This window comes from Ranitomeya variabilis, chromosome 1 (assembly GCF_051348905.1).
Source record: "Ranitomeya variabilis isolate aRanVar5 chromosome 1, aRanVar5.hap1, whole genome shotgun sequence".
Classification (NCBI taxonomy): domain Eukaryota; kingdom Metazoa; phylum Chordata; class Amphibia; order Anura; family Dendrobatidae; genus Ranitomeya; species Ranitomeya variabilis.
Genome location: NC_135232.1, coordinates 954,734,713 through 954,756,630, shown reverse-complemented (window position 1 = coordinate 954,756,630; position 21,918 = coordinate 954,734,713). Strand labels below are relative to the sequence as shown.

At 43.7% G+C, this 21,918-nt stretch overlaps 1 protein-coding gene across 3 annotated transcripts in view; it reads left to right on the top strand.

The window, feature by feature from the left end:
• Positions 1-21,918, top strand: part of ANAPC10 (anaphase promoting complex subunit 10) — a 122,243-nt gene that overhangs the window by 31,834 nt on the left and 68,491 nt on the right. The window lies entirely within an intron of this gene.

The following is a 21,918-nucleotide window of genomic DNA, read 5'->3' as shown; positions in this document are numbered from 1 at the left end:
CCTGAGCAGGTTGTGCAGACTAGGCATAATACTAGGCATCACTTCTGACAGGTTGGAATCCTTTCAATGGCATGCTACTCATCCATAGACTGTGGGAATTGCTTTCCTTGCCCAAAAAAACTCATCTACATGGATGTGACGCAGCGAATGGAGATCCAGAAGCGCTTCCGTTTGTATGAGGGGTCCTAATTTGTGTGTTTAAATGTTGAGAAAAATTCAGCAAACTCATAAAAAAACAAAATTGTATTTGCTGTAATTACAATCCAGCACTCAGGGTGCAAAACAGTGTATTCACATACTAATAAAATGGAACATATTCAAATTGGAACATAAAAAAAATAAATAAAAAAAATAAATTGCACAACGCGTGCCAACTATGTCTTTGTCAGGTGCCTACAGACACACAGCCCATAAAAACTACTTATACCATTGTTTATCACTTTTGGGTGCAGAAGAGATCCAATCATTCTTACTTATTCTACTGAGGATCTCATAGGATAGGATTTAACTAGAATTTGCTTAAAAGTGCCTCCCCCATTGGTTGAACTGACACACATTGAAATGAGGTATTTCATAATTACGGAATACTCAGATATTCCTTTTTTTTAATTAGAATTATGTATAAATCCCAAAACAATTAAAAGAAAAAAAAAATGTTCTAATTTTAATATGTTCCATTTTATTAGTATGTGAATACACTTTTTTTGCACCGTGAGTGCTGGATTGTAATTACAGCAAATATATACAAAAACTTGTGTATACGTTTGCTGCATTTTTCTCTACATTTCAAAAGCAAATTGGGATTCCTCCTCCAAACGGAAGCACCTCTGGATCTCCATTCCCTACATCTACATACAAATGATTGACAGGTCTCTCCCTATCTGGGTAGGTGGAAGCCTCTTCTTTCCCTGGCCTACTTCTTGCTCTGCACCACCTTCTACATTTATAAGACCTAGCTCTCTGACTATTTCACTCTGCAAGGGGTTCGGACATCCATCCGGTTCTGTTTAAATGGAAACTAAAGTGTTCTGCTGTATTCGCTCTTAGCCCACAAACGGCTAATTACCATTAGTCTTGCCACTTTAAAAGTAAGGTGGAGAAGGCAGAAGCTGGCGCTTACATTTTTGTTTTGTCAGAATGTTGGGCATTCAAAGGGAGGTGTCATTAGAATATTATGTGTTGAGTTTTTTGTAGCTCAGGTTTTTACGCGAAATGTTTTTCTTTGCAATTTTCACACTGGCCACAAAGCCAAATTTAAGGCTCCTATTTCTTGTTGGACACATAGCCCAAGTCTCTTGTTATTAATGTCTATGTTCACATGTTGCTTTTGTTTTCGCTTTTTTTTTTTTTTGCAGCCAAAACTTGATCATTTGGCAGTAAAAGAAAACCTAAAAAAAACCAATCTGCAACCAAAAGGCAGGTATTGCCATGCTTCCTTGCTGCGTTTTTCAGGATCCTAAAGTTCAACTTTTCTTCCTCCATGCAAGCATGAACAGTACAAGATGTTAGGTCACCAATTCAAGACGCATAACGTTTTTGGGAAAAAAAAGCAATTTGGTCAAATTATTTAGTGAAAAAAGTCTGTCTGGAAAAAATAGTGACCGTTCTGAACAAAAAAGTTGATATGAGTTCATGAAATAGTTGATAATTACAAATGTAACAATAGCAGGGAGTTGAATTGGTCTGACATTGTTTACCTAAGACATTGGCGGAGCATTGAGTTGGTCAGTCATTGTTCAGTGTCACACATTGGTCAGACATTCTTGTACACATTGGTCAGGCATTGAGATGGTCATGCTTTGTTTACTTGTACACAAATCACTAATTTAGTTAAACTGTGAGGCTGTGTGCAAACGTTGTGTTTTTGCTGTGTTTTTTCAATGCAGATTTGCCACTGAGGTTTTCTAACCTGAGGCCGGCCTCACACTGGCGAGTTTTACGGACGTATGAGCACATAAACTACGTCCGTAAAATACGCATTACACACGGCCCAATGATTCTCTATGGCCCAGCTCCTATCTGCCGTATATTACGCATCCGTAATATACGGTCTTGTACGGCCGTAGAAAATTGCAGCATACTGCGTTTGTCACCGTATTGCGCAAAAAAATCGCCAATGAAAGTCTATGGGGGCGAGAAAAATACGGATTCCACACGGACCAGCAGTGTGACTTGCGAGAAATACGCAGCGGTGTTAGTGAAAAGCCGGTAATTCAATTGCCGGCTTTTCATTTCTCCTTCACAAACCCGACATGATATGAGACATGGTTTACATACAGTAAACCATCTCATATCCCTTTTTTTTTGCATATTCCACACTACTAATGTTAGTAGTGTGTATGTGCAAAATTTGGGCGCTGTAGCTGCTAAAATGAAGGGTTAAATGGCGGAAAAAATTGGCGTGGGCTCCCGCTCAATTTTCTCCGCCAGAGTGGTAAAGCCAGTGACTGAGGGCAGATATTAATAGCCAGGAGAGGGTCCATGGTTATTGGCCCCCCCTGGCTACAAACATCTGCCCCCAGCCACCCCAGAAAAGGCACATCTGGAAGATGCGCCTATTCTGGCACTTGGCCTCTCTCTTCCCATTCCCGTGTAGCGGTGGGATATGGGGTAATGAAGGGTTAATGTCACCTTGCTATTGTAAGGTGACATTAAGCCAGGTTAATAATGGAGAGGCGTCAATTATGACACCTATCCATTATTAATCCAATCGTATGAAAGGGTTAAAAAAACACACACATTATTAAAAGGTATTTTAATGAAATAAACACACAGGTTGTTTTAATATTTTATTGCTCTCTCAATCCACCTGAAGACCCTCGCTCTGAAAAATAATAAACCAACAATATACATACCTTCAGATGATCTGTCACGTCCCACGAAGTAAATCCATCTGAAGGGGTTAAATCATTTTGCAGCCAGGAGCTGTGCTAAAGCACTCGCTCGTGCCTGTAAACCCCGGGTACTGAAAGGAAGCAGGATGGTCTGTACTTACCTTGAGTTGCAGTGAGGCGCCCTCTGCTGGATGTCCTCATGAACTGGAGCCTTGGAAAAGTTCCCACGCTCGAGTTCATATGAGGACATCCAGCAGAGGGCGCATCACCGCAACTCAAGGTAAGTACAGATCATCCTGCAATAACCATGGACCCTCACTAGGCTATTAATATCTGCCCTCAGTCACTGGCTTTACCACTCTGGCGGAGAAAATTGCGCGGGAGCCCACGCCAATTTTTTCAGCCATTTAACCCTTTATTTTAGCAGCTACAGCGCCCAAATTTTGCACATACACACTACTAACATTAGTAGTGTGGAATATGAAAAAAAAAAAAAGGGGATATGAGATGGTTTACTGTATGTAAACCATGTCTCATATCCTGTCGGGTTTGGGAAGGAGAAATGAAAAGTCGGCAATTGAATTACCGGCTTTTCGCATATATCGCGCTGAATTAAATATAAATACAGAATATATATATATGTGTGTGTCTCAATGATATATATATATATATATATATATATATATATATATATATATATATATATATATATATATATATATATATATATATATATATATATTTTAACGAACATTTGAGCACATAAATCCATTAGATGTCGGTTTTGCAAGCCTGCGAGAAAATATCGCAGTGCGGATGCCATACGGATTACATACGGAGGATGCCATGCGCAAAATACGCTGACACACCCTGCCTACGGATGACATACGGATCACTATTTTGGGGACTTTTCTGCGTATTACGGCCGTAAAAAACGCACCGTATTTACATACGCTGAGTGTGAGGCTGGCCTAATACTAACAGCTGTGTTCATGTGAGACCAAGACATTATGGCTTAAACTTGGGATAAAACACAAATATAAATAGGTTTCACATCCTGCTGTAACGGCATTTTTCCCGTCTCCCATGACAGCACACCTGAGAGAGGGATCCGCCCAGTCGGGACAGGAAACCTACTGAAATAAAAGGGTGGTACCTCTCCCTCGCTTCAGTTGGCTTTCCTGTCCTGATGGGAACCCTTGTGCTGAAATCACGGCGGTATTGATTGAAGATCCACTTACCCGCTCCTGTCCCAGCAGTGGAAGCGCAGGCAGGGCGCCTGTATGTCGGCCTTCAGGAGACGGTAGCGCCGTTCGCAGATCCTGCGGGCTCTTGCGTACGTGCGGGCGTTGGTCCAGCACAGTCCGGACTCTTGGGGCCGTTCTGTGTCTGCCACGCCGCTCTCTCGCCCTCGGCTGGGCGACTTCCGGGCGCGCGGCTGACGTCGCGCGCAAGGTACGCTGGGAATGGGCGTGCCTGCGTGACGTCAGACCGGCGCGCCGGATCCAAGATGGCGGCGCCCATGGAACGAACGCCGGAGACGTTACAGACTTCCCGGCGGTGTACAGAAGGGGGAGAGGAGCTCAATGGTTACCGGAAGAGGTGGGGAGCACTGAGGATGACCCTTTATTAAGGGTAAAGCAGCGTAGAACGTCGCTCATTTCCATACAACTTTCCAGAGATGGAGGATCGTATGGAGCAACAGCAGCAGCAGCAGCCATTACAGCAGCAGCAAGAGCCCTTATCAGGTGATGCACCTGCTCACCAATGTGCTAAGATGGATAGCCGCTTGAGTGGAAGGAGTGGCAATCGTCCTGGCCGGACGTCTCAGGATTCTTCAACCTCCAGGAGGAACGTTCCCCGTGCTCCTAGTCCTCCTCGGAATCCGGTACCCTTTATGGTCAGCGGGTGGTGAGTGATCTACGTGAATGTCACCCTGGTGGTAATGGGCTACATTTTCTGTTTACTTGGCAGGCGCCGAGGAAGGCTAGCTCCAAGTCAAAGAATAAGGAATGTGCCCTCTGTAGAGTTCCGTTGGCAGTTCAGTGGCAGAAGAGTCTTTGTGTAGATTGCATCCAAAGGACTATCCAGGAAGAGACCCCTGACTTTGCCTCTAGTCTTAGAGCGATTAATCAGAGCAGAAGTAGAAGGCTCTGTTAAAGCAGCCCTTAAGAAAAAGGGTAGTAGAGACCTAGAACCAGTTTCTGTTTCCGAGATTTCTCATTCTGATGAGGAATGTCAGGAAGAACCATTATCTCCCTGCTCCTCCTCCTCTAGGTCCTCTGGCTCCTCTTCAGATAGTGATATTGGAGGACGTCCGTGCTTTCTAACCGAGAACACGGACAAGCTTGTAAAAGCCGTTAGAGCTTCAATGGGCCTGATAGATGAGAAAGCGGCCAAATCCCTGGAGGACATTATGTTTGGAGTTAACTGGAAAGGTACGCTTTCGCTTTTCCTCTAAACCCCCAAAGTAAAAGCCCTTATAGAGAAGGAATGGAGGAAGCCGGAGAAATTGGGTAATCTGCCCTCGGCTTCTAAAAGACGTTACCCCTTTGAGGAGAAAGATTCGGAAACATGGGATAAGGTTCCAAAAATCGATGGTGCAGTAGCTAAATCGTCTAAAAAGTTATCCCTTCCCTTACAAGACTCTGGAGTGTTAAGGGATCCCTTAGACAAGAAAGCGGATGGGTTCCTAAGACACACCTGGGAAGCAACCGCAGGGGGTTTAAAACCGGCAATTGCAGGGACCTGTGTCGCGCGTTCCCTTATTGTCTGGTTACAGCAGATAGAGGAGCAGTTGAAATCTAAAGCTCCAAGGGATGAAATTTTAACCAATGTGACTATGGCTAAAGGAGCGGCAGCCTCTATAGCAGATTCTTCGGCAGACTCCGTAAGGCTGGTGGCTAGACGTGCTCTCTGGTTGAAGGGGTGCCCGGGCGACTTACCCTCAAAGAATAGACTTTGTTCTATACCGTGTGATGGCCATTTCCTCTTTGGTATAAAATTAGAAGACATCTTAGAGAAAGCCGGAGATAGGAAAAAGGGTTTTCCTCGCTTTCCAGTGGACTTTAGAAAACCTTATTTTCGGAGGGGCAAATTTAGTAGGGGCCGCCCCCCGGGAGATAGAAGGAATTGGGACTCCAGAGACAAAAGGGGATCTGGATATATGTTTAAAAGTCCCTCGACATCTGCAAAAAAGCCCTCCCAATGATGCCAGGCCAGAGGTGGGGCGAAGGCTTTCATCTTTTTTCCCAGCCTGGGTAAACATCTCTCCCAGTCATTGGACTCTGAAAGTAGTCAAAGGCGGCCTAAAAATAGATTTTGTTTATCCACCGCGACAGACTTTTGTTTCAACACCCCTAAGGAAAACCCCAGAAGAGCAGCTAGCCTTGGAAACAGAGGGTATTGGAGCTGGTATCAAAACGAGTTCTGGTAGAAGTCCCGGGGGAAGAGCGGAGAAAAGGTTTTTATTTCCCTCTTCTTTTTTTTTTTTTTTTTTTTTTATATACGAAAACCAGACAGGTCTCTAAGAACCATTGTCAATTTAAAAAATCTCAACCAGTCGGTAGTAAACTGCTCCTTCAAGATGGAGTCTGTGAATACAGCGATAAAACTCTTGTTCCCACAGTGTTTCATGGCAGCTATCGATTTAAAAGACGCCTACTACCACATCCCAATCCATCGGGACTTCCTGAAATTTCTAAGAGTAGCAGTTTGTCCAGGGTTGTCTCAGACACATCAGTACGCTGCCCTCCCATTCGGCCTGTCAATAGCGCCAAGAATATTTACCAAGCTAATGTCAGAGGTCATGTCCTTCCTCCGCTCTCGGAACGTGGTTATAGTTCCGTATCTAGATGACTTCCTGATAATAGGGAATTCAGCGGCGCACTGCCTGTCTCAAATAAAAGAGGTTACGGCAACGCTAGAGATGTTGGGGTGGAAAATAAATCTCGCCAAATCAAGGTTGACGCCGGAGCTAGTTCAGTCCTTTTTAGGCTTAGTTCTGGACTCCAGGCGTCAGCTTTGTCTCCTACCAGAAAACAAGCTGGTCAAAATTCAAAATCTTGTAGAGTCAGCAATTCAACACCCCATAATGACATTGAGGAAGGCAATGTCCCTGTTGGGTTCTCTGACGTCCTGTATACCCGCAGTAAGATGGGCACAGATCCATCTAAGACTGTTACAGTGGGAGGTCCTGTCAGCTCAAAAGTGGTTAAAAGGGCATTTAGAGGGGAAACTACGCCTTTCATTGGAGGTAACAGATTCCCTAGAATGGTGGGCCGTAAGAGATCATTTGGCGTTGGGGGTCCAGTGGATAACTCCGATAGAGCAGATCATCACCACAGACTCAAGCGGTACAGGATGGGGGCGCTTTTAGGAACTCTCTCAGTTCAGGGATCCTGGTCCCATCTAGAATTACAGCAGGCATCAAATTTAAGAGAGTTATGGGCTGTAGAGAGAGCTGTAAAACACTTCCTTCCCATCCTTCAGGGTCACCATACCAGAGTCATGTCAGACAATCGCGCAGTGGTTGCATATATCAACCACCAAGGGGGGACGAGATCCCCTTCCCTGATGAAGTCATCGTCTGTCCTCCTACAACTAGCAGAGCGCCACCTACTATCCCTCTCTGCTCTCCACATAAAAGAATACGAGAGCAGACTACCTAAGTCGCAAGACACTGAGGCAGGGAGAGTGGTCTTTAAATCCCTGGGTGTTTCAACAGATACTGCAGGCTTGGGGCTTACCTGTAATAGATTTATTTGCCACTCTAAACAACAGGAAAGTAGACAGTTTCTGTTCATTAGACCCGAGAGAGAAACCTTTCGCGGTAGAGGCTCTTCAAATTCAATGGAATTTCAGTCTCGCTTATGTGTTTCCACCGATAGCGATGATTCCAGCAGTAGTAAGATCAGAATGGAGCAGGCGAGAGTAATTTTGATTGCTCCATTTTGGCCGAAAAGACCTTGGTTTTCCCTCCTGAGACAGATGTCTATAACCGATCCATGGATTCTACCAGAGATTCCGGACCTGCTTACCCAGGGCCCAATATGCCACTCTCAGGTGAAGAGCTTCCATCTTGAAGCCTGGAATTTGAGAGGGCTTACTGAGTAGGCAGGGGTTTTCACCAGGGTTAGTCTCCACCTTGTTGAAAAGTAGAAAACCAGTAACATCGAGAATTTATGGTAGAACATGGAAAAAAAGTTTCTGGATTTTTCGGGGCAACCTCTGGGAGACAAAGCTCCTGTAGGTACTATTTTAGAATTTTTACAAGCTGGTTTACAACTAGGGTTGGCAACTAATACGCTCAAGGTACAGGTGTTGGCATTAGGAGCCTTGTATAATTGTAATCTAGCCTCCAATAGGTGGGTGTCCCACTTTATTAAATCTTGTAGTAGGTCTAGACCAGTGGTAATTCAGAGGGTTCCTCCGTGGGATTTGAATCTGGTGTTAGACGCTCTAACCAAAAGTCCATTTGAACCTTTGCAGGAATCATCGGTAAAAATGCTCACTCTTAAAACTGTGCTCCTGGTAGCGTTAACATCAGCCCGTAGGGTGAGTGACTTGCAAGCCCTGTCTATCTCCCCTCCTTACACGCAAATATTTAATGACAGAGTAGTACTCAGACCAGATCCGGCATATCTTCCGAAAGTGGTACTTGAGTTCCATAGAAGTCAAGAGATTGTATTACCCTCTTTTTGTAATGATCCTAAGAGCCCAGGGGAGGTGAAATTTCATACACTGGATGTAAGAAGAGCTATTTTGCAGTACATATTCTTGACTAGTCAGTGGAGGAAGGATCAATCACTATTTGTAGCCTTCCAGGGTAGTAGAAAGGGATATGGGGTATCTAAGGGTACTATTGCTAGGTGGATTAAGGAGGCTATTTCCTTATCCTATGCTTCAAGTGGCGCCCCGATCCCTGAAGGCATCAAGGCTCACTCCACCAGAGCTGTGGCTACTTCTTGGGCAGAAAAAGCAGAGGTATCAATAGATCAAATTTGTAAGGCCGCTACCTGGTCCTCTCAGTCTACCTTCTTTAGACACTACCGGCTAGACCTATCCTCCTCAACTGACCTTACCTTTGGTAGAAGGGTGCTACAAGCGGTGGTCCCTCCCTAGGGTGGTTTTCTCCAAAAATCTCTCAGGTGTGCTGTCATGGGAGACGGGAAAACACCAAGGTTACTTACCGGTAGCCGGTTTTTCCGGAGCCCATGACAGCACCTGTATATTCCCTCCCTTCTTTTTTCACCCTTTGGTGCGCACTTTTTAGCTGGGTGTTTTTTGTTATTATTATGATGTGGTGGTGGATTGCCAAGTGTACTAACCAAGGGGGCCTCTCATGCTCTGAAAACCAACTGAAGCGAGGGAGAGGTACCGCCCTTTTATTTCAGTAGGTTTCCTGTCCCGACTGAGTGGATCCCTCTCTCAGGTGTGCTGTCATGGGCTCCGGAAAAACCTGCTACCAGTAAGTAACCTTGGTGTTTTGCTGCTTTTTATTGCATTTATTGCTGTCTATGGGTTAGCAAAAAATCCCATGTGTGCATGAGATTTCTAAAATCTCATAGCTTTTGCTGGTACTGTAAAGAGCAGTTTTTAACTTGAATAGAAAGCACATAAAAAAACAAAAACAAAAAAAAAACGCAACATGTGAACATAGCCTTACTCTGTAAAAAAAACTTTTTGAGCACACCTGGGCAAATGCCATAATGAGGGTCAGTGGTTACATCACCTGTTGTGATTGGGTCCTTTGTTACCTGTAATTGTAATCCTGTCTGTGATGATAATCAGACTGCTGAAAAGCCATCTGTGAAGAACAGGAAGTAGGTGTCTAGAATTGGGCTTGGTGGCCAGTATAAAAATCCCAAAGTGTGGGGTTTGTTTTTGTTTTTTTTTTCATTCATAACCCTTCCTGACCTTGGCTGTACTGGGTACATCCTGGTGATTTTGCTCGCACAGAAGCTGACACCCGGCACTTACTGCCAGGACCGGTGTCACTGATTTTAATCGCAGCATGTAGAAGAGAGGAAGGGGGCCCCCTCTACCCTCTGATCTGTGCACACGTGACCTCATTGTGGGGGCACGATTTTTGCCATGGTGACCCGATGTCACCATGACGACATACGGGTCACCAGGCTTTAGCAAGTTAGTTTGCTCATGCTCTGCGCATTGCAGTGGTTAACAACAGCGATCAGCGCTGTAAAAGTGAGTCCCATGAAAATAATAAAATTTAAAAAATTATATTGTACCCGTAAATTTCTATTTCTATGTAAAAATGAACCAAAAAGTACCCATTTGGTATTGCTGTGTCCGGAACGACCTACCCCATAAAATTGTCACACTAGTTAACCCCTTCAGTGAACGCTGTAAAAAAAATAAATAAAAGACTGGACACAAAAACTTTGCTTTTTCATCATTTCGCCAAACAATGAGGAATAAAGTGCGATCAAAAAGATGAATGTAAATAAAAATGGTATCTCTGAAAACGTAATTTTGAACTGCAAAAAACAAGCAACCATACAGCTCCATCAGCGGAAAAAAAGTTATAGCTCTCAGAATAAAGCGATGCAAAAATATTTTTTCCCTACAAAATTCATTTTTATTGTGTAAAAGCTTCAAAGCATAAAAAAGATACAAATGTGGTATATCTTTAATTGTACTGACCCAAATAATAAAGATGCCTTATTAATTTTACCACACTCGGAACGGTATAAAAAAAAGCCCTAAAAATAATTCCTCAATTGCTGGTTTTTGTTCATTCTGCCTCCCCAAAAATTGGAATAGAAAGCGATCAAAAATGTCATATGCCCAAAAATGACCAATAAACATGTCAGCTTGTCCCTCAGTAAACAAACAAGCCCTCACATGACTATTGGCCGATGTGAAGAATATAGGAGATATAATTCTATGTCAATCATTTGTATCCTGTTTGGCATAGGATTATAAAACCCCCTTCAGTGTGCAGTTGTAACAGAATACAGCAGCAGGGGGGGGGGGTGTCAAGAGTTAAAAGGCTGGGAGTGACAGATCTCACACCTTGACCAGCTCAGAGCTGAACATAAGGGTACTGTCACACAGTGCAATTTTGATCGCTATGACGGTACGATTCGTGACGTTCTAGCGATATCGTTACGATATCGCAGTGTCTGACACGCAGCAGCGATCAGGGATCCTGCTGAGAATCGTACGTCGTAGCAGATCGTTTGGAACTTTCTTTCGTCGCTTGATCACCCGCTGACATCGCTGGATCGTTGTGTGTGACACCGATCCAGCGATGTGTTCGCTTGTAACCAGGGTAAACATCGGGTTACTAAGCGCAGGGCCGCGCTTAGTAACCCGATGTTTACCCTGGTTACCAGCGTAAACGTAAAAAAAACAAACAGTACATACTCACATTCCAGTGTCTGTCCCCGGCGTCTCAGCTTCTCTGCACTGTGAGCGCCGGCCAGCCAGAAAGCGAGCACAGCGGTGACGTCTGACGTCACCGCTCTGCTTTCCGGCCGCTGTGCTTACACAGTGCAGAGAAGCTGAGACGCCGGGGACAGACACTGGAATGTGAGTATGTACTGTTTGTTTTTTTTACGTTTACGCTGGTAACCAGGGTAAACATCGGGTTACTAAGCGCGGCCCTGCGCTTAGTAACCCGATGTTTACCCTGGTTACCCGGGGACTTCGGCATCGCTCCAGCGCCGTGATTGCAACGTGTGACCGCAGTCTACGACGCTGGAGCGATAATCATACGATCGCTGCGACGTCACGGATCGTGCCGTCGTAGCGATCAAAATTGCTCTGTGTGACAGTACCCTAAGGCTTGGTTGCCATTTGGATACCATGCGGTCGAAATTGCTTTGTCAGCTATGATTCCATGTGGAGTCATGGAGATACTATACGTCCTAGCTGTACATTGTGCATATTTCCGAGATACCCAGACCGGACCAAACACCTTCCAGGGTCTCGATCTATTCTAGCCTCTCACGTAGAATAGCTAGTAGGAAACGGATCAGGTCCGTTATATGTTAACGTAATTATAGGGGGCTTCCATGTTACTGCTAGTGTAAAGGCTGTGGAAAAGCAAAATGGGTCCTCGCACCCCAGAAGAAAATTCAAGTGCCCCTCTCCTTCTGAGCACCAGATTGCATAAACCACCTTTAGCATCCACATGTTTGGCATTTCTGTAGCAATGAGAGCCTGCCTAGTTTACGGGTGTGTGTCTCCAGAAGCCTGAGCTACAAGATACTGATGACTGCAAGGTTCTGTGCACTACAATAGCAGTTTGCAATTTTCACTCGGCAGCATGCAGTGCTGCTTGATTCTGGAAAACACCCATGGAGTCAAAATCGTCACTTCATTTGTAGATAAATTCCCAAAGGGGTATAATTTCCCAAATAGGGTCACTTGAGGGGAGGTTCTGCTCTTCTAGCACTTAGAGGCTCTGTATATGGAGTCCGCACACTATTCTAGGAAAATCTGCGCTCCAGGAGACAAATGGCGCTCCATCCCTCCCGAGTCTTGCCCTGTGGCTAAGGTGTACTGTACAGCCATATATGGGGTATTTCTACATTCAGCAGAAATTGTGGGACACATTTTTGTGCCATTTTTATCCATTTCCTCTTGTGAAAACGTAAATTCTGGGGCTAAAACAAAGTTTTGGTGGTAAAAATGTAATTATTTTTTTATTTACTGCCCAAAGGTATAAAATTCTCTGACACACCTGTGGTGTCATTATGATCATTATGATCACTGCACCCCTAGATGAATTAATTGAGAGCTGTAGTTTGTAAAATGGGGTCACTTATGGGGGGTTCTGCTGTTGTGGCACCTGCAAACCGTAACTGTAAAATCTGCCCTATAATATGGAGCTCCTTCCCTTCTAATCTTTGAATTGTGCACAAAAAGTATTTCCCTATTACATTTAGGCTATGTGCACACGTATTCTTGGCCACTGCGGATTTTTCCGCAGCAGATTTGATAAATCTGCAGGGCAAAAACACTGCGTTTTTGCTGCAGATTTATCGCGGTTTTTCTGCGGTTTTACAACTGCGGTTTTCCATAGGGGCAGCTGTAAAACCGCTGTGGAATCCGCAGAAAGAAGTGACATGCTGTGTGGCATGTTAACCGCTGCGTTTCCGCGTGTTTTTTTCCGCAGCATGTGCACATCGTTTTTGGTTTCCCATAGGTTTACATTGAACTGTAAACGCATGGGAAACTTCTATGGACCCGCAGTTGCGGAAACGCTGCGGATCCACAGCAAAATCCGCATCATGTGCACATACCCTTAGGCCATGTTCACACGTTCCTGATTTCCCTGCTGTTTTTCTGCACTAAAAACCGCAGCTCTTGGCAGAAAACGCAGGTGCGGTTTTTGGTGCGTTTTTGGTGCGTTTTTTGATGCGGTTTTTTATGCAGTTTTCTCTGCAGATTGTCTGTGTTTGACACAAATAAAGCTTTAACTGCAGTGGGGAAAAAAAAAAAAAAGAAATGTCATTTCCTTGTCCAACCCTTTTCTTCTTCCATCCTCCATTTTGGGACTAAACACCAAAATGAGTGGACGTGTTTTGAATGACAGCGCTCCGCAGAGTGCTGAGCGTAGGCCAGATCACAGCCCGCGGATCCAGCTCTATCCAGCTATTTAAGTGCCACGTATCACGTATTTCAGTGCCACGTATTTAAGTGCAACGTATTTAAGTGCCACGTATCACGTATTTCAGTGCCACGTATTTCAGTGCCACGTATTTCAGTGCCACGTATCACGTATTTAAGTGCCACGTATTTCAGTTGCACGTATTTTTGCTATTGTAAGGTGGCATTAATCCCGGTTAATAATGGAGAGGCGTCAATAAGACGCCTATCCATTATTAATGCTATTAAAATGATTAAAAAAAATATAGGGGGACCCCCCCCCCCAAAAAAAAAAATGACATAGGGTCCCCCTATATTTTTAGGCCAGAAAGGCTAGGCAGACTGCTGCGGGCCAATATTTGTGGCCTGGGAAGGGGTTAAAATACCCATGGCTGTTCCCAGGCCATGAATATGAAGCCCACAGCTGTCTGCGTAGCCTTTCTGGCTCAGAAATAAAGGGAGAGCCCCCCCCAAAAAAAGTGTTGGGGTCCCCCTATATTTTTAGGCCAGAAAGGCTACGCAGACAGCCGTGGGCTTATATTCATAGCCTAGGAAAGGGGCCATGGATATTTGCCCCCCCCTGGCTACAAATATAAGCCCGCAGCCGCCCCAGAAAAGGCGCATCAAAATGATGCGCCTATTCTGGCACTTAGCCCCTCTCTTCCCACTCCCGTGTAGTGGTGGGATATGGGGTAATGAGGGGTTAATGCCACCTTGCTATTGTAAGGTGGCATTAAGCCCGGTTAATAATGGAGAGGCGTCAATAAGACGCCTATCCATTATTAATCCAATGAAAGGGTTAAAAAAAAACAACCCACAAACACTAGAAAAAAAATATTTTAATGAAATAAAGACACCCACTTTTTGACCATATTTTATTGTACGCTCAATCCGTCCTGAAGACCCTCGACCTGAAAAAGACGCAAAATAAAAAAACATTCATACTCCCTGGCCCTGTCCGCAGAAATCCATCGAGGGTCCCACGAAGATCTTCCATGGAGAACAGACACATCCAGAGATATGTCTGCTCTCCACGGCTGCAGCAACACACTGACAGGAGCCATAGTTCCTGTCGGTGTGTCACTGCGCATGCGCGAGCGAGTTTACCGGCGGTCATTGACCCCGGCACTCTCGCTTAACGGCAGTGCTGCGTGGGAAAGTTCAACGCAGCTGTACTGCCGTTAACCGAGACGCCGGAGCCATTGAGCTCCGGAACAGTACGCGATACACTGCTAGGAGCTTCGCTCCTGGCAGTGTATCGCCGGAGAGCAGCCGATCGGCGTGGGACACTCGTTTTATGGATTCTGCGGACAGGGAGTCTGAATTAGATTTTTTATTTTGGGATTTTTTCTAGGGGATCGAGGGCTTCGCCTACCAGTGTGCTGTTGGTGAGTATATACTCTGTGTTATATGTTGTATGTACTGTGTGTCATGTATGTGTATTGTGTGTGTTTTGTGTAACTTTACAACTGTGCTAAGTCGCCGGACACAGGGACAACTCTCCCATCCTAATACCGGATGGGAGTAGTAGTCCCATACGGCGACTTAGCACAATGGTGGCACTAGCGTCGCATGGGGACACACATACACACACACACACACACACACACACACACACACACACACACACACACACATACCAAATCTATCAAACGGCCGACATCGATCCCCATGCGACGGTATGCCTCCATGTCTCTTCGGGATACAGGAACACACTCCGCCCAAGCACTTCCGCCCACGCACTTCCGCCCGCTTCCCCGCACTTCCTGCTGCAGCGGTTTCTCCACCCATAACCGCAATAAAACCCGCAGATATATTTTTGATCTGCAGGTTTTACTGCGGGTTTAACCTCACAATGGAGGTCTATGGGTGCAGAACCGCTGCAGTTCCGCACAAAGAAGTGACATGGTCCTTCTTTTTTACCGCAGCTATTCAGTGCGGCTTTTTTAGTGAATTTCAGCATCATGTGCACAGCGTTTCCTGTTTTCCATAGGGTTACATTGTACTGTACCCTGCATGGAAAACAGCTGCGGACCCGCAGCGGCAAAATCGCGGCGGTTCCGCAGTAAAAAACGCATTGTGTGAACATGGCCTTAGGGTATTGGTGCAATCAGGAGAAATTTTTACAACAAACCAAGATGCATTTTTTTCCCATTACCCCTTAGAAAAATTAAAAACTTGGTGTTAAAACAACATTTTAGTAGTAAAAATGTAATTTTTCTTTCTTTACCACCAAATGGTATAACATTCTGTGAGACAAGTGGTATCAATATGGGGGGTAAAAAAAACCCACAAAAATTGAGCTTAACTTGAGTTGGTACACATGTAGAAGTTAAACGCATGTTCACACTGGCAACAAAACATTAAAACCTACAAGAGAAAAATATATACAGAATGCAACAATACATGTCCGCAGTGGGATGGCTTGTGTGCTATTTTTTGATCAAAAAACAGTATTACTAAAAACTCTGTGTTATTTAAATGCACTTTTGCTTTTTTACTTGGTTACATCAGGGTTTTTGCTTACTTTATTCTCTTGTAGGTTTTAATGTTTTGTGGCCAGTGTGAACATGCGTTTAACTTCTGCATGTGTACCAACTCAAGCTAAGCTCAATTTTTGTGTTTTTTTTCTTTGTATTGTTGCACTCTGTGCAAGCCGGGGTGAGGCCGCCCTGTTTCTGAGCTAGAGATTGTATATAAGTCTTCCCCAGTCTGGTGTTTCACTGGTTGGGCCCCAGTCCTTTTTGTCTGCCCTTATTCACTCTGAGGTCAACACTGATACATGGTAAGGTTTTAATATTAGACAGTGTAGGACTGTCCCGATCATAGTTACCCTGACGCGGTGGGATGGCTTGTGTGCTATTTTTTTTTAATCAAAAAACAGTATTACTAAAAACTCTGTGTTATTTAAATGCACTTTTGCTTTTTTACTTGGTTACATCAGGGTTTTTGCTTACTTTTTTCTCTTGTAGGTTTTATTTTGGGGGAGGTAGTTTGTAATATTACATCACTTATGGGAGGTTTCCGCTGTTCTGCCACCTCAGGGGCTCTGCCAATGTGACATGGCACCCTCAAACCATTCCAGCAAAATCTGAACTCCAATATGGCAATTCTTCCCTTCTGATCTTTGACCTGTGCCTCAAAAGTAGTATTCCCCCACATATGGGATATCGGTGTACTCAGGAGAAATGTGGCAACAAATTTTGAGGTCCATTTTCTCCTGCTATCCTTGTGAAAATGAAAAAAATGAGGCTAAAACAACTTTTTGTTTGAAAAATTTGTGGGAAAAATATATTCCGCATATACTCAAGTATAAGCTGACCCGGGTATAAGCCGAGGCACCTAATTTTGCCATGAAGAACTGGGTAAGCTTATTGACTCGAGTATAGGCGGGGTATGCATTGTCCCCCATCCCTGTCCTGCTCTGAGTGACTCCTCCCGTCCTGTCCTGGTATGTGGCTCCCCCTGTTGTATGCTTGGCTCACAGACCCCCCGTCCTACTCGCCATTTGTAGCATTAGTTCAGTGCTCAAAGAAACAGCAGAAAAACCTATAGAGAATAGCACCACAAGAACCAAAGTAAAAAACTAAAGTCTTTATTAAATAGCCAATAAAATCACAAAATATAAAAAAGATATGGCATAGATGACAACAATCCACCAAGAAGGTGGTAACGCAGTGCCCATCAGGTATATACTAATACAACGTTATATACAAAAAAAATAGTCACAATCATAACTCCAAAATGTGCAAAAAAGTGTTATATAAGCATGACAGCGATAGCGGCAAGTAAGCCACGATATAAACAAAAGCGTCTATAAAGGTAAGAGGCTAAAGTGCAACAATCACCCACAGCAAAGCACTGTCATGCAAATAAGAGAAAGTAACTAAGTACATGGAGTTAATGTGAACTACCTGGTAAAGTTACCTGTGGAAACCACGCTGCCACTTGCCCCAACGCACATTTCGGCACAGTACCTTCTTCCGGGGGTCTATTTAATAAGTACTTTAGTTTTTTACTTTGGTTCTTGTGGTGCTATTCTCTATAGGTTTTTCTCTGCCAGATCAGCTTTGCAGGTTGGAGCCTTGTCATGGACCATTTTCTTCAACTTCCAATAAAGATTTTCCATTGGATTGAGCTCCGGACTATTTGCCCCATATCATCAATGACTGTGACTGTGACTGTGGAAATTTGCATGTTCTCTTCAGGTAGTCATCTTTATAAATCTCATTGGAACGGCACCAAACAAAAGTTCCAGCATCACCACCTTGCCCAATGCACATTTGCAATTCATCACTGAATATGACTTTCATCCAGTCATCCACAGTCCACGATTGCTTTTCCTTAGCTCTTTGTAACCTTGTTTTTTTCTGTTTAGGTGTTAATGATGGCTTTCGTTTAGCTTTTCTGTATGTAAATCCCATTTCCTTTAGGCGGATTCTTACAGTTCGGTCACAGACGTTGACTCCAGTTTCCACCCATTCGTTCCTCATTTGTTTTGTCGTGAATTTCCTGTTTTGGGAGGCACATTGCTTTAGGTTTCCGGTCTTGACGCTTTGATCTCTTCCTTGGTCTACCAGTATGTTTGCCTTTAACAACCTTCCCATGTTGTTTGTATTTGGTCCAGATTTTAGACACAGCTGACTGTGAACAACCAACATCTTTGGCAACATTGCGTGATGATTTACCCTCTTTTAAGAGTTTGATGATCCTCTGCTTTGTTTCAATTGACATCTCTCCTGTTGGAGCCATGATTCATGTCAGTCCACTTGGTGCAACAGCTCTCCAAGGTGTGATCACTGCTTTTTAGATGCAGACTAACGAGCAGATCTAATTTGTTGCAGGTGTTATTTTTGGGTATGAAAATTTACAGGGTGATTCCATAATTGTTTCCTCAGAATTGAGTGATTCCATAATTTTTCCCCTATGCTTGGTTAAAAAGAGTAACCATTACTGACTACCACATTTTTTGCTCTTGATTTCTTTTAGTGTTTTTTAAAGCCAGAATGTTGCCATTTGAAATGACTTTAGTTTTGTGCTATGTCTGTGATCTGTTTTTATTTTTTTGTTTTTTTTGTTTTTTTCTACAAAATTAAACAACTGAATGAACATCCTCCAAGGCCGGTGATTCCATAATTTTTGCCAGGGGTTGTAGATGGAAGATTGAAGCAGGCTGGAATTTCAGTGCAGTGCTCACAAGCTCAATACAAAAGAGCTTGTAAACACTGCGTATGTTTAAGCAACCCCTGCTAGACAGGTAACCTGCAATGACCAAAACAAAAGGTTGGCTAGAAGGCAAATTAAAGCAGATGGAAATAGCAAGTAAATTGAAAAATGCTTAATGGCTCACTGTCTAGTAGTCTCTTTCCTAACTTGAGAATTACCCAATTTAATAAGAAATGGGGACATTAAAGGGTCATAATGCTTGTCTGTGTGCTTTGTAGGAAGGTGTTAAGTACAAATATCAAGTGTAAGGGTATGTGCACACGTTCAGGATTTCTTGCAGAAATTTCCTGAAGAAAACCGGAAATTTTCTGCAAGAAATCCGCATTTTTTTTTTTGCGTTTTTTTTCCGTTTTTTTTCCGTTTTTTTAACATTCTGCAAGCGTAATTAGCTTGCAGAATGCTAAAGTTTTCCAAGCGATCTGTAGCATCGCTTGGAAAACTGACTGACAAGTTGGTCACACTTGTCAAACATAGCGTTTGACAAGTGTGACCAACTTGTTACTATAGATGCTGCTTTTGCAGCATCTATAGTAAAAGATAGAACGTTTAAAAATAATAAAAAAAATAAAAAAAATGCTTATACTCACCCGCAGACATCAGATCTCCTCACCGGCGTCCATTCCTATAGCTGATGTGTGCGCGCAGGGCCTTCCATGACGTCACGGTCACGTGAGCGGTCTCGACCAATCACAGGACAGTGACGTCATTCGGCAAGGTCCTTCTCCGCACACCAGCTACAGGAACCAGCCAGCGTGCAGCACAGAGGCGGGAACACTGCGCTGGACATCGAGGGTGAGTATAGGACTGTTTTTTATTTTATTTCTTATTTTTTGACCACTTATATGGTGCCCAGTGCGTGGAGGAGAGTTTCCTCTCCTCCACCCTGGGTACCAACCGCACATAATCTGCTTACTTCCCGCATGGTGTGCACAGCCCCGTGCGGGAAGTAAGCAGATCAATGGACCCCTAGGTGTGCGGAATCCCCGCAATTCCGCATTTTTAATGAACATGTTGCTTTTTTTCCCGCTATGCGATTTTTTCGCGGAAAAAATCGCAACATTTGCACAAAAAATGCGGAATACCTTGTAAATAATAGGAGGCATATGTTAGCGTTTTTTTCGCGTTTTTATCACGTTTTTATAGCGAAAAAACGCGAAAAAAACGCTAAAAATCCTGAACGTGTGCACATGGCCTAATAGTATTTTTACTGCTCTGCTAAGATGACCTCCAACTTGGAGAAAGTCAATATGTCTCCAGCTATCTAAACATTGTTTCCCTAGCAGAAACACATTAACCTCTGATATACCGACCAGCAAGAAGCACGTTATGCTAATGTGGTGGGGACATCTTCCATGTAATTATGCACTGCTAAAGCAAATCCAACCACGGAACGCTTTGAGCACGAGAGATGGCCGAGAACAGTTTCCATTTTGCACTGAAAAGGGTTTGTTGCAGCTCTAGAAAAGTAGTAGCAATTCAGTTTACTTATGTCTCAGTGGGCTCAACCAAAATAGATTTTCAATGATATTTCTAGCCCACAGGGGATTTATTTTATATGCATTTTCCTTTTAAGATGTAGACTCTTCCTGAGTAGGCAGAATATAAAAATAAATGTTAAAATGGAAGCTGGGTACACACAGCTGTGTGCCCGTCTGTGTGAGTGATGTCTGGCCGGGGACTATTTGTAGTCCTACAGTCTGTCTGTATGTTTAGGTTACTGATAATAACTGTTCTACGTTACCCATTTTCCTGAAGAGCCTGAAGTCATTGCACAATTCTAGAATAAGCGTGCCAGGCACAGTGTTCTACAGGGCGCTCTGAACGCGAGGGAAATAATGTTTCAGCATCAGACTAGTCGCCATGTATTAATCAAAAAGTCTATGCAAACAAGTGAATGCTTCGCTTCCAGTACCTTTGGCAGCCAGGAATTTCCATGCGTTTGGGCAAATTTTGTAAAAGTCTTTGCCCTTAAGGGATGTTTGTATTTTGAGAACTCCAGTAGAAAGTTTACCTTCCGTCATATACATGAGACCCCCCTCTTGGTGACAGATTTTACAAGGCAAAAAACGGTCAGTAAAAAAAGTATGTGATTAAAGAAATGTATTTACTTACCCATAATTGTGTATTTTATAATGCAGATACAGTGCAACCAGGACTGAATTAGCGTAATGTTGGTCAAAGCCGAAAATGTGACTATACATGGACCGTGTGTAACAAACATACCTGGTGCCCTCCTGTCGATATGTTGCTTATTTCTATGGGTCCATTCTCAGCCTCATGGAATGGCCTCTGCTACCTTAGAGTTTGCTATGTAGAGTGTTTTTGGAAGTTTGAGACCTTCCTCTCCTCCTTTACTGCCCTTTGACAGGACAAGAGTCAATGAAATAAGTGAGTAGTGGGGCATGTCTCAGACTTCGTAGCAATAATCTCCAGTCTTGAGTAAAAAGAGGCTATTTTGTGAAGCAAGTAATGAGGCTCTGAAACAGAGGAATGGCGGTAGCTTTATACACTCCAACATTTGAGAATGCAACACTGAAAAGGAAAAGCCATGAAATTATCGAAATCACAAGAGACATATTAATGATAAGCAAATGATGAAAATATGGAAGCAAAACATCTGTATATTACTTAGTATAGAGTATGAGCTCTACATGCAGAAATACAGGCATTTACACTCTTTGGCTGCTATTATTGAAGTTAATAACGATTGTCTGAGGAATGTTTTGCTGAAAACACTTGGTAAAACATGGCATCAAAATCTTCTGCTGCCACCTCCCTTTGACAATTAAAGATGTCCCAGATGAGCTTGATGAGAGACAAATCCAGAGTCGGTGCAGGACATGGTAGCACGTTTAGGCCATGTAGTCTGCTCACAGTAGCACGAGCAACATGCATCCTGGCATTGTCATGTGGGACACCTTGAGGAAATGACCTGGCATCCGAACCAAATCATTGTAACACCGAGCTATTAGTGTACCTAGAGAGGTAGGACTATTTGTTATGCCACACCATAATTTCAGGAGCAGAACCAGCATGAGGTTTCCCTTTAAAGTTGTGTTCAATGGCAGTGGCCACATAATTGTCAGAGACCACATAATTGTCAGAGACCACAGGCTGCAATGACAGTCTAGATGCTACAAGTCACATTTTTGTCTTGGATGCATTGATAGCGGGAGGTTGGTTTAGAGACCACATAGACGTCATGAGGAGGCTTTAACTAGAGCATGCTGCATTGGAC